Below are 14,335 nucleotides of genomic sequence, written 5' to 3'. Positions count from 1 at the left end.
GCCAAATTTGTAATAGACAAGAGCTACTCCTTGCTCAACGAAGTGGACTCAACACCCCATATCAAACGCCTAAGAATATATCTGACTAGTAAGAATCTTAAAACCTATGGATTTATATGTCTCCGAAAGAGAATCAAGCATGTGTACAGCGGCATAAACGCAGCAGTGATAGGATTGGTGAGGTTCGGTGAGCAAATGCAGACCCTTTGAAGTCATATTGCATGGTACCCATTCCATGGGTCTCAACTCTCCAGGTTTAAGGGATTCATCCTTCAGCTAAAACATGCATGTGGAACCCAGAGTATGATCCACCGTGTGATCGGGAAACGTGTTCAAATGTGTCTCAGTTTTCGTCCCCTGGTACTCGGGTGCTACATTCCAGAAGCTTTACTAACTCTCTCCCCACTTGGAGAGTCAGTGCCTTTAAAATCCTGTTTGGCCCAGTTTGCAATTACTGTGGAAAATGAACAGGAATAGGGAGAACCTATGAGAGACTAGCTGGAGGTGTCTGCACGGGCATATTTAACTCTCATTTCCCACCAGGCAGAGGAATTAACCAAAGGCTCAGTGTGCCATGCCAGAACCACACTAGGGCCCGAAGCAATCCTGCGGTGTTGCGGCCAGCTCACAAGAAAGCGAGTTGAAGAAAGGAGCTCAGGGGCACTGTCATTCACAAACCTGCAGAGTTATAAATGACAGCTATCATCCAAAAATATATTGAAGTAAGGCTGCCAAGAGGACTTGAAAGCGGGGCAGAATTGCAGGAAACCGATTTCAGGAGGTAGATTGGAATTGCATGTAAAGCATAGGACAAGAGGCAGAACGTCCACAATGATGCACTTGGCCAAAAAGGACGTATGCGTTTTTTCCTGAATATATTCAGGGAAAAACGCATACGCCCTTTTTGGCCAACCAAGCAAGCTTGCAAAGGAAATCTGCACTACAATGAAGTCTCACTGCCCCCCCGGTGAAAAGGGCCATCTGAAAAAAGTGTAAAATCCAGAAAGGCAGGACAGTCCATAAAGAACTGGGAGCCTTGATATGCTGATGGGCGGGATGTAAATTGCCAACAGCCACTCTGGAGAAGTGTATGGTGTTTCCTGAATCATCTAAGAAACAAAGCAACAGAGCCTAGGGCACTTCCACTTATGGTCCTATAGCTTAGGGAAATTAAAATCAAAAAGACACAGCCACCCCAATGTTTGGGACGGCTCTGTTTACAAGAACCTCGTTTACGGTACAAGTTCAATATCACAGAAAGCGAAAAATGGATAAAGAAATTGTTGTACTTACGTACAATGCAATATCACTCAGCAATGAAATCTATGTCATCAGACCCGTAGCAGCATAATGAGTGGATTCAGGTACGATGATTCTAAGTGAAATAAGTCACACAGAAAAAGAAACATCATAAGATATCACTAATACACAAAATGTAAACTTGGCTACACAGGAACTGAATTAGAAAACAGAACAGGGTCTCAAATGTAGAAAACCAACTTATGCTTGCTTAAGGGGAAAGGTGAGTTGGGGTGCTGCATAAAACCAGAGATGGAAATTAGCACAGATACCCTTCCATAAGCCAAATTTGTAATAGACAAGAGCTACTCCTTGCTCAACGAAGTGGACTCAACACCCCATATTAAACGCCTAAGAATATACCTGACTAGTAAGAATCTTAAAACCTACGGATTTATATGTCTCCGAAAGAGAATCAAGTGTGTGTACAGCGGCATAAACGCAGCAGTGATAGGATTGGTGAGGTTCGGTGAGCAAATGCAGACCCTTTGAAGTCATATTGCATGGTACCCATTCCATGCGTCTCAACTCTCCAGGTTTAAGGGATTCATCCTTCAGCTAAAACATGCATGTGGAACCCAGAGTATGATCCACCGTGTGATCGGGAAAAGTGTTCAAATGTGTCTCAGTTTTCGTCCCCTGGTACTCGGGTGCAACATTCCAGACGCTTTACTAACACTCTCCCCACTTGGAGAGTCAGTGCCTTTAACCTCCTGTTTTTCCCAGTTTGCAATTTCTGCGGAAAATGAACAGGAATAGGGAAAAACAATGAGAGCCTAGCTGGAGGTGTCTGGACGGGCAAATTTAACTCTCATTTCCCACCAGGCAGAGGAATTAACCAAAGGCTCAGTGTGCCATGCCAGAACCACACTAGGGCCTGAAGCAATCCTGCGGTGTTGCGGCCAGCTCACAAGAAAGCGAGTTGAAGAAAGGAGCTCAGGGGCACTGTCATTCACAAACCTGCAGAGTTATAAATGACAGCTCTCGTCCAAAAATATATTGAAGTAAGGCTGCCAAGAGGACTTGAAAGCGGGGCAGAATTGCAGGAAACCGATTTCAGGAGGTAGACTGGAATTGCATGTAAAGCATAGGAAAATAGGCAGAACGTCCACAATGATGCACTTGGCCAAAAAGGGCGTATGCGTTTTTTCCTGAATATATTCAGGAAAAAATGCATACGCCCTTTTTGGCCAACCAAGCAAGCTTGCAAAGGAAATCTGCACTACAATGAAGTCTCACTGCCCCTGGTCAAAAGGGCCAGCTGAAAAAAGTGTAAAATCCAGAAAGGCAGGACAGGCCATGGAGAACTGGGAGCCTTGTTATGCTGATGGGCGGAATGTAAATTGCCAACAGCCACTCTGGAGAAGTGTATGGTGTTTCCTGAATCATCTACAAAACAAAGCAACAGAGCATAGGGCACTTCCACTTATGGTCCTAAAGCTTAGGGAAATTAAAATCAACAAGACACAGCCACCCCAAAGTTTGGGACGGCTCTGTTTACAAGAACCTCGTTTAAGGTACAAGTTCAATATCACAGAAAGCGAAAAATGGATAAAGAAGTTGTGGTACTTACGTACAATGCAATATCACTCAGCAATGAAATCTATTTCATCAGGCCCGTAGACGCATAATGAGTGGATTCAGGTACGATGATTCTAAGTGAAATAAGTCACACAGAAAAAGAAACTTCATAAGATATCACTACTACACGGAATGTAAACTTGGCTACAAAGGAATTGAATTACAAAACAGAACAGGGTCTCAAATGTAGAAAACCAACTTATGCTTGCTTAAGGGGAAAGGTGAGTTGGGGTGCTGCATAAAACCAGAGATTGAAATGAGCACAGATACCGTTCCATAAGCCTAATTTGTAATAGACAAGAGCTACACCTTGCTCAATGAAGTGGACTCAACACCCCATAGTAAAGGACTAAGAATATATCTGACTAGTAAGAATGTTAAAACCTATGAATTTATATGTCTCCGAAAGAGAATCAAGCATGTGTACAGCAGCATAAACGCAGCAGTGATAGGATTGGTGAGGTTCGGTGAGCAAATGCAGACCCTTTGAAGTCATATTGCATGGTACCCATTCCATGGGTCTCAACTCTCCAGGTTTAAGGGATTCATCCTTCAGCTAAAACATGCATGTGGAACCCAGAGTGTGATCCACCGTGTGATCAGGAAACCTGTTCAAATGTGTCTCAGTTTTCGAACCCTGTTACTCGGGTGCAACATTCCAGAAGCTTTACTAACACTCTCCCCACTTGGAGAGTCAATGCCTTTAACCTCCTGTTTGGCCCAGTTTGCAATTTCTGCGGAAAAAGAACAGGAATAGGGAGAACCTACGAGAGACTAGCTGGAGGTGTCTGGACGGGCAAATTTAACTCTCATGTCCCACCAGGCAGAGGAATTAACCAAAGGCTCAGCGTGCCATGCCAGAACCACACTAGGGCCTGAAGCAATCCTGCGGTGTTGCGGCCAGCTCACAAGAAAGCGAGTTGAAGAAAGGAGCTCAGGGGCACTGTCATTCACAAACCTGCAGAGTTATAAATGAGAGCTATTGTCCAAAAATATATTGAAGTAAGGCTGCCAAGAGGACTTGAAAGCGGGGCAGAATTGCAGGAAACCGAGTTCAGGAGGTAGACTGGAATTGCATGTAAAGCATAGGAAAAGAGGCAGAACGTCCACAATGATGCACTTGACCAAAAAGGGTGTATGCGTTTTTTCCTGAATATATTCAGGAAAAAACGCATACGCCCTTTTTGGCCAACCAAGCAAGCTTGCAAAGGAAATCTGCACTACAATGAAGTCTCAATGCCCCCCGGTCAAAAGGGTCATCTGAAAAAAGTGTAAAATCCAGAAAGGCAGGACAGGCCATGGAGAACTGGGAGCCTTCTTATGCTGATGGGCGGGATGTAAATTGCCAACAGCCACTCTGGAGAAGTGTATGGTGTTTCCTGAATCATCTACAAAACAAAGCAACAGAGCCTAGGGCACTTCCACTTATGGTCCAAAAGCTTAGGGAAATTAAAATAAAAAAGACAAAGCCACCCCAAAGTTTGGCACGGCTCTGCATACAAGATCCTCATTTACGTTACAAGTTCAATGTCACAAAAAGCGAAAATGGATACAGAAGTTGTGGTACTCACGTACAATGCAATATCACTCAGCAATGAAATCTATGTCATCAGGCCCATAGCAGCATAATGAGTGGATTCAGGTACGATGATTCTAAGTGAAATAAGTCACACAGAAAAAGAAACATCATAAGATATCACTAATACACGGAATGTAAACTTGGCTACACAGGAACTGAATTACAAAACAGAACAGGGTCTCAAATGTAGAAAACCAACTTATGCTTGCTTAAGGGGAAAGGTGAGTTGGGGTGCTGCATAAAACCAGAGATTGAAATTAGCACAGATACCGTTCCATAAGCCAAATATGTAATAGACAAGAGCTACTCCTTGCTCAACGAAGTGGACTCAACACCCCATATTAAACGCCTAAGAATATACCTGACTAGTAAGAATTTAAAACCTATGAATTTATATGTCTCCGAAAGAGAATCAACTGTGTGTACAGCTGCATAAACGCAGCAGTGATAGGATCGGTGAGGTTCGGTGAGCAAATGCAGACCCTTTGAAGTCATATTGCATGGTACCCATTCCATGGGTCTCAACTCTCCAGGTTTAAGGGATTCTTCCTTCAGCTAAAACATGCATGTGGAACCCAGAGTATGATCCACCGTGTGATCGGGAAACGTGTTCAAATGTGTCTCAGTTTTCGTCCCCTGGTGCTCGGGTGCAACATTCCAGACGCTTTACTAACACTCTCCCCACTTGGAGAGTCAGTGCCTTTAACCTCCTGTTTGGCCCAGTTTGCAATTTCTGCGGAAAATAAACAGGAATAGGGAAAAACAATGAGAGACTAGCTGGAGGTGTCTGGACGGGCAAATTTAACTCTCATTTCCCACCAGGCAGAGGAATTAACCAAAGGCTCAGCATGCCGTGCCGGAACCACACTAGGGCCTGAAGCTATCCTGCGGTGTTGCGGCCAGCTCACAAGAAAGCGAGTTGAAGAAAGGAGCTCAGGGACACTGTCATTCACAAACCTGCAGAGTTATAAATGACAGCTATCGTCCAAAAATATATTGAAGTAAGGCTGCCAAGAGGACTTGAAAGCGGGGCAGAATTGCAGGAAACCGATTTCAGGAGGTAGACTGGAATTGCATGTAAAGCATAGGAAAAGAGGCAGAACGTCCACAATGATGCACTTGGGCAAGAAGTTCGTATGCGTTTTTTCCTGAATATATTCAGGAAAAAACGCATACGCCCTTTTTGGCCAACCAAGCAAGCTTGCAAAGGAAATCTGCACTACAATGAAGTCTCAATGCCCCCTGGTCAAAAAGGCCATCTGAAAAAAGTGTGAAATCCAGAAAGGCAGAACAGGCCATGGTGAACTGGGAGCCTTGTTATGCTGATGAGAGGGATGTAAATTGCCAACAACCACTCTGGAGAAGTGTATGGTGTTTATTGAAACATCTAAAAAATAAAGCAACAGAGCCTAGGGCACTTCCACTTATGGTCCTATAGCTTAGGAAAATTAAAATCAAAAAGACACAGCCACCCCAAAGTTTGGGACGGCTCTGTTTACAAGAACCTCGTTTACGGTACAAGTTCAATATCACAGAAAGCAAAAAATGGATAAAGATGTTGTGGTACTTACGTACAATGCAATATCACTCAGCAATGAAATCTATGTCATCAGGCCCATAGCAGCATAATGAGTGGATTCAGGTACGATGATTCTAAGTGAAATAAGTCACACAGAAAAAGAAACATCATAAGATATCACTACTACACGGAATGTAAACTTGGCTACACAGGAACTGAATTACAAAACAGAACAGGGTCTCAAATGTAGAAAACCAACTTATGCTTGCTGAAGGGGAAAGGTGAGTTGGGGTGCTGCATACAACCAGATACGGAAATTAGCACAGATACCCTTCCATAAGCCAAATATGTAATAGACAAGAGCTACTCCTTGCTCAACGTAGTGGACTCAACACCCCATATTAAACGCCTAAGAATATACCTGACTAATAAAAATCTTAAAACCTATGGATTTATATGTCTCTGAAAGAGAATCAAGCATGTGTACAGTGGCATAAACGCAGCAGTGATAGGATTGGTGAGGTTTGTTGAGCAAATGCAGACCCTTTGAAGTCATATTGCATGGTACCCATTCCATGGGTCTCAACTCTCCAGGTTTAAGGGATTCTTCCTTCAGCTAAAACATGCATGTAGAACCCAGAGTATGATCCTCCGTGTGATCGGGAAACGTGTTCAAATGTGTCTCAGTTTTCGTCCCCTGGTACTCGGGTGCAACATTCCAGAAGCTTTACTGACACTCTCCCCACTTGGAGAGTCAGTGCCTTTAACCTCCTGTTTGGTCCAGTTTGCAATTTCTGCGGAAAATGAACAGGAATAGGGAAAAACAATGAGAGACTAGCTGGAGGTGTCTCGACGGGCAAATTTAACTCTCATTTCCCACCAGGAAGAGGACTTAACCAAGGCTCAGTGTGCCGTGCCGGAACCATACTAGGGTCTGAAGCAATCCTGCGGTATTGTGGCCAGCTCACAAGAAAGCGAGTCGAAGAAAGGAGCTCAGGGGCACTGTCATTCACAAACCTGCAGAGTTACAAATGACAGCTGTCCTCCAAAAATATATTGAAGTAAGGCTGCCAAGAGGACTTGAAAGCGGGGCAGAATTGCAGGAAACCGATTTCAGGAGGTAGACTGGAATTGCTTGTAAAGCATAGGAAAAGAGGCAGAACGTCCACAATGATGCACTTGGCCAAAAAGGGCGTATGCGTTTTTTCCTGAATATATTCAGGAAAAAACGCATACGCCCTTTTTGGCCAACCAAGCAAGCTTGCAAAGGAAATCTGCACTACAATGAAGTCTCAATGCCCCCCGGTCAAAAGGGCCAGCTGAAAAAAGTGTAAAATCCAGAAAGGCAGGACAGGCCATGGAGAACTGGGAGCCTTGTTATGCTGATGGGCTGGATGTATATTGCCAACAGCCACTCTGGAGAAGTGTATTGTGTTTCCTGAATCATCTACAAAACAAAGCAACAGAGCGTAGGGCACTTCCACTTATGGTCCTAAAGCTTAGGGAAATTAAAATCAAAAAGACACAGCCACCCCAAAGTTTGGGACGGCTCTGTTTACAAGAACCTCGTTTACGATACAAGTTGAATATCACAGAAAGCGAAAAATGGATAAAGAAGTTGTGGTACTTACGTACAAAGCAATATCACTCAGCAATGAAATCTATGTCATCAGGCCCGTAGCAGCATAATGAGTGGATTCAGTTACGATGATTCTAAGTGAAATAAGTCACACAGAAAAAGAAACATCATAAGATATCACTACTACACGGAATGTAAACTTGGCTACACAGGAACTGAATTACAAAACAGAACAGGGTCTCAAATGTAGAAAACCAACTTATGCTTGCTTAAGGGGAAAGGTGAGTTGGGGTGCTGCATAAAACCAGACATAGAAATTAGCACAGATACCGTTCCATAAGCCAAATTTGTAATAGACAAGAGCTACTCCCTGCTCAACGAAGTGGACTCAACACCCCATATTCAACGCCTAAGAATATATCTGACTAGTAAGAATGTTAAAACCTATGAATTTATATGTCTCCGAAAGAGAATCAAGCATGTGTACAGCGGCATAAACGCAGCAGTGATAGGATTGTTGAGGTTCGGTGAGCAAATGCAGACCCTTTGAAGTCATATTGCATGGTACCCATTCCATGGGTCTCAACTCTCTAGGTTTAAGGGATTATTCCTTCAGCTAAAACATGCATGTGGAACCCAGAGTATGATCCACCGGGTGATCGGGAAACGTGTTCAAATGTGTCTCAGTTTTCGTGCCCTGGTACTCGGGTGCAACATTCCAGACGCTTTACTAACACTCTCCCCACTTGGAGAGTCAGTGCCTTTAACCTCCTGTTTGGCCCAGTTTGCAATTTTTGCGGAAAATGAACAGGAATAGGGAAAAACAATGAGAGACTAGGTGGAGGTGTCTGGACGGGCAAATTTAACTCTCATTTCCCACCAGGCAGAGGAATTAACCAAAGGCTCAGCGTGCCGTGCCGGAACCACACTAGGGCCTGAAGCAATCCTGCGGTGTTGCGGCCAGCTCACAAGAAAGCGAGTTGAAGAAAGGAGCTCAGGGACACTGTCATTCACAAACCTGCAGAGTTATAAATGACAGCTATGTCCAAAAATATATTGAAGTAAGGCTGCCAAGAGGACTTGAAAGCGGGGCAGAATTGCAGGAAACCGATTTCAGGAGGTAGACTGGAATTGCATGTAAAGCATAGGAAAAGAGGCAGAACGTCCACAATGATGCACTTGGCCAAGAAGTGTGTATGCGTTTTTTCCTGAATATATTCAGGAAAAAACGCATACGCCCTTTTTGGCCAACCAAGCAAGCTTGCAAAGGAAATCTGCACTACAATGAAGTCTCACTGCCCCCCGGTCAAAAAGGCCATCTGAAAAAAGTGTAAAATCCACAAAGGCAGAACAGGCCATGGTGAACTGGGAGCCTTGTTTTGCTGATGAGTGGGATGTAAATTGCCAACAGCCACTCTGGAGAAGTGTATGGTGTTTAATCAAACATCTAAAAAATAAAGCAACAGAGCCCAGGGCACTTCCACTTATGGTCCTATAGCTTAGGGAAATTAAAATCAAAAAGACACAGCCACCCCAAACTTTGGGCCGGCTCTTTTTACAAGAATCTCGTTTACTATACAAGTTCAATATCACAGAAAGCGAAAAATGGATAAAGAAGTTGTGGTACTTACGTACAATGCAATATCACTCAGCAATGAAATCTATGTCATCAGGCCCGTAGCAGCATAATGAGTGGATTCAGGTACGATGATTCTAAGTGAAATAAGTCACACAGAAAAAGAAACATCTTAAGATATCACTAATACACGGAATGTAAACTTGGCTACACAGGAACTGAATTACAAAACAGAACAGGGTCTCAAATGTAGAAAACCAACTTATGCTTGCTTAAGGGGAAAGGTGAGTTGGGGTGCTGCATACAACCAGAGATTGAAATTAGCACAGATACCGTTCCATAAGCCAAATACGTAATAGACAAGAGCTACTCCTTGCTCAACGAAGTGGACTCAACACCCCATATTAAACGCCTAAGAATATACCTGACTAGTAAGAATCTTAAAACCTATAGATTTATATAACTCCAAAAGAGAATCAAGCATGTGTACAGCGGCATAAACGCAGCAGTGATAGGACTGGTGAGGTTCGGTGAGCAAATGCAGACCCTTTGAAGTCATATTGCATGGTACCCATTCCATGGGTCTCAACTCTCCAGGTTTAAGGGATTCATCCTTCAGCTAAAACATGCATGTGGAACCCAGAGTATGATCCACCGTGTGATCGGAAAACGTGTTCAAATGTGTCTCAGTTTTCGTCCCCTGGTACTCGGGTGCAACATTCCAGACGCTTTACTAACACTCTCCCCACTTGGAGAGTCATTGCCTTTAACCTCCTGTTTTTCCCAGTTTGCAATTTCAGCGGTAAATGAACAGGAATAGGGAGAACCTATGAGAGACTAGCTGGAGGTGTCTGGACGGGCAAATTTAACTCTCATTTCCCACCAGGCAGAGGAATTAACCAAAGGCTCAGTGTGCCATGCCAAAACCACACTAGGGCCTGAAGCAATCCTGCGGTGTTGCGGCCAGCTCACAAGAAAGCGAGTTGAAGAAAGGAGCTCAGGGGCTCTGTCATTCACAAACCTGCAGAGTTATAAATGACAGCTATCGTCCAAAAATATATTGAAGTAAAGCTGCCAAGAGGACTTGAAAGCGGGGCAGAATTGCAGGAAACCGATTTCAGGAGGTAGACTGGAATTGCATGTAAAGCATAGGAAAAGAGGCAGAACGTCCACAATGATGCACTTGGCCAAAAAGGGCGTATGCGTTTTTTCCTGAATATATTCAGGAAAAAACGCATACGCCCTTTTTGGCCAACCAAGCAAGCTTGCAAAGGAAATCTGCACTACAATGAAGTCTCACTGCCCCCCCGGTGAAAAGGGCCATCTGAAAAAAGTGTAAAATCCAGAAAGGCAGGACAGTCCATAAAGAACTGGGAGCCTTGATATGCTGATGGGCGGGATGTAAATTGCCAACAGCCACTCTGGAGAAGTGTATGGTGTTTCCTGAATCATCTAAGAAACAAAGCAACAGAGCCTAGGGCACTTCCACTTATGGTCCTATAGCTTAGGGAAATTAAAATCAAAAAGACACAGCCACCCCAATGTTTGGGACGGCTCTGTTTACAAGAACCTCGTTTATGGTACAAGTTCAATATCACAGAAAGCGAAAAATGGATAAAGAAGTTGTGGTACTTACGTACAAAGCAATATCACTCAGCAATGAAATCTATGTCATCAGGCCCGTAGCAGCATAATGAGTGGATTCAGGTACGATGATTCTAAGTGAAATAAGTCACACAGAAAAAGAAACATCATAAGATATCACTAATACACAAAATGTAAACTTGGCTACACAGGAACTGAATTAGAAAACAGAACAGGGTCTCAAATGTAGAAAACCAACTTATGCTTGCTTAAGGGGAAAGGTGAGTTGGGGTGCTGCATAAAACCAGAGATGGAAATTAGCACAGATACCCTTCCATAAGCCAAATTTGTAATAGACAAGAGCTACTCCTTGCTCAACGAAGTGGACTCAACACCCCATTTTAAACGCCTAAGAATATACCTGACTAGTAAGAATCTTAAAACCTACAGATTTATATGTCTCCGAAAGAGAATCAAGTGTGTGTACAGAGGCATAAACGCAGCAGTGATAGGATTGGTGAGGTTCGGTGAGCAAATGCAGACCCTTTGAAGTCATATTGCATGGTACCCATTCCATGGGTCTCAACTCTCCAGGTTTAAGGGATTCATCCTTCAGCTAAAACATGCATGTGGAACCCAGAGTATGATCCACCGTGTGATCGGGAAACGTGTTCAAATGTGTCTCAGTTTTCGTCCCCTGGTACTCGGGTGCTACATTCCAGAAGCTTCACTAACTCTCCCCCCACTTGGAGAGTCAGTGCCTTTAAAATCCTGTTTGGCCCAGTTTGCAATTACTGTGGAAAATGAACAGGAATAGGTAGAACCTATGAGAGACTAGCTGGAGGTGTCTGCACGGGCATATTTAACTCTCATTTCCCACCAGGCAGAGGAATTAACCAAAGGCTCAGTGTGCCATGCCAGAACCACACTAGGGCCTGAAGCAATCCTGCGGTGTTGCGGCCAGCTCACAAGAAAGCGAGTTGAAGAAAGGAGCTCAGGGGCACTGTCATTCACAAACCTGCAGAGTTATAAATGACAGCTATCATCCAAAAATATATTGAAGTAAGGCTGCCAAGAGGACTTGAAAGCGGGGCAGAATTGCAGGAAACCGATTTCAGGAGGTAGATTGGAATTGCATGTAAAGCATAGGACAAGAGGCAGAACGTCCACAATGATGCACTTGGCCAAAAAGGACGTATGCGTTTTTTCCTGAATATATTCAGGGAAAAACGCATACGCCCTTTTTGGCCAACCAAGCAAGCTTGCAAAGGAAATCTGCACTACAATGAAGTCTCACTGCCCCCCCGGTGAAAAGGGCCATCTGAAAAAAGTGTAAAATCCAGAAAGGCAGGACAGTCCATAAAGAACTGGGAGCCTTGATATGCTGATGGGCGGGATGTAAATTGCCAACAGCCACTCTGGAGAAGTGTATGGTGTTTCCTGAATCATCTAAGAAACAAAGCAACAGAGCCTAGGGCACTTCCACTTATGGTCCTATAGCTTAGGGAAATTAAAATCAAAAAGACACAGCCACCCCAATGTTTGGGACGGCTCTGTTTACAAGAACCTCGTTTACGGTACAAGTTCAATATCACAGAAAGCGAAAAATGGATAAAGAAATTGTTGTACTTACGTACAATGCAATATCACTCAGCAATGAAATCTATGTCATCAGACCCGTAGCAGCATAATGAGTGGATTCAGGTACGATGATTCTAAGTGAAATAAGTCACACAGAAAAAGAAACATCATAAGATATCACTAATACACAAAATGTAAACTTGGCTACACAGGAACTGAATTAGAAAACAGAACAGGGTCTCAAATGTAGAAAACCAACTTATGCTTGCTTAAGGGGAAAGGTGAGTTGGGGTGCTGCATAAAACCAGAGATGGAAATTAGCACAGATACCCTTCCATAAGCCAAATTTGTAATAGACAAGAGCTACTCCTTGCTCAACGAAGTGGACTCAACACCCCATATTAAACGCCTAAGAATATACCTGACTAGTAAGAATCTTAAAACCTACGGATTTATATGTCTCCGAAAGAGAATCAAGTGTGTGTACAGCGGCATAAACGCAGCAGTGATAGGATTGGTGAGGTTCGGTGAGCAAATGCAGACCCTTTGAAGTCATATTGCATGGTACCCATTCCATGCGTCTCAACTCTCCAGGTTTAAGGGATTCATCCTTCAGCTAAAACATGCATGTGGAACCCAGAGTATGATCCACCGTGTGATCGGGAAACGTGTTCAAATGTGTCTCAGTTTTCGTCCCCTGGTACTCGGGTGCAACATTCCAGACGCTTTACTAACACTCTCCCCACTTGGAGAGTCAGTGCCTTTAACCTCCTGTTTTTCCCAGTTTGCAATTTCTGCGGAAAATGAACAGGAATAGGGAAAAACAATGAGAGCCTAGCTGGAGGTGTCTGGACGGGCAAATTTAACTCTCATTTCCCACCAGGCAGAGGAATTAACCAAAGGCTCAGTGTGCCATGCCAGAACCACACTAGGGCCTGAAGCAATCCTGCGGTGTTGCGGCCAGCTCACAAGAAAGCGAGTTGAAGAAAGGAGCTCAGGGGCACTGTCATTCACAAACCTGCAGAGTTATAAATGACAGCTCTCGTCCAAAAATATATTGAAGTAAGGCTGCCAAGAGGACTTGAAAGCGGGGCAGAATTGCAGGAAACCGATTTCAGGAGGTAGACTGGAATTGCATGTAAAGCATAGGAAAAGAGGCAGAACGTCCACAATGATGCACTTGGCCAAAAAGGGCGTATGCGTTTTTTCCTGAATATATTCAGGAAAAAATGCATACGCCCTTTTTGGCCAACCAAGCAAGCTTGCAAAGGAAATCTGCACTACAATGAAGTCTCACTGCCCCTGGTCAAAAGGGCCAGCTGAAAAAAGTGTAAAATCCAGAAAGGCAGGACAGGCCATGGAGAACTGGGAGCCTTGTTATGCTGATGGGCGGGATGTAAATTGCCAACAGCCACTCTGGAGAAGTGTATGGTGTTTCCTGAATCATCTACAAAACAAAGCAACAGAGCGTAGGGCACTTCCACTTATGGTCCTAAAGCTTAGGGAAATTAAAATCAAAAAGACACAGCCACCCCAAAGTTTGGGACGGCTCTGTTTACAAGAACCTCGTTTAAGGTACAAGTTCAATATCACAGAAAGCGAAAAATGGATAAAGAAGTTGTGGTACTTACGTACAAAGCAATATCACTCAGCAATGAAATCTATGTCATCAGGCCCGTAGCAGCATAATGAGTGGATTCAGGTACGATGATTCTAAGTGAAATAAGTCACACAGAAAAAGAAACATTATAAGATATCACTACTACACGGAATGTAAACTTGGCTACACAGGAACTGAATTACAAAACAGAACAGGGTCTCAAATGTAGAAAACCAACTTATGCTTGCTTAAGGGGAAAGGTGAGTTGGGGTGCTGCATAAAACCAGAGATTGAAATTAGCACAGATACCGTTCCATAAGCCAAATTTGTAATAGACAAGAGCTACTCCTTGCTCAACGAAGTGGACTCAACACCCCATATCAAACGCCTAAGTATATATCTGACTAGTAAGAATCTTAAAACCTATGGATTTATAT

Source organism: Lagenorhynchus albirostris, chromosome 4 (assembly GCF_949774975.1).
Source record: "Lagenorhynchus albirostris chromosome 4, mLagAlb1.1, whole genome shotgun sequence".
NCBI lineage: Eukaryota > Metazoa > Chordata > Mammalia > Artiodactyla > Delphinidae > Lagenorhynchus > Lagenorhynchus albirostris.
This window is presented reverse-complemented; position numbering follows the sequence as displayed.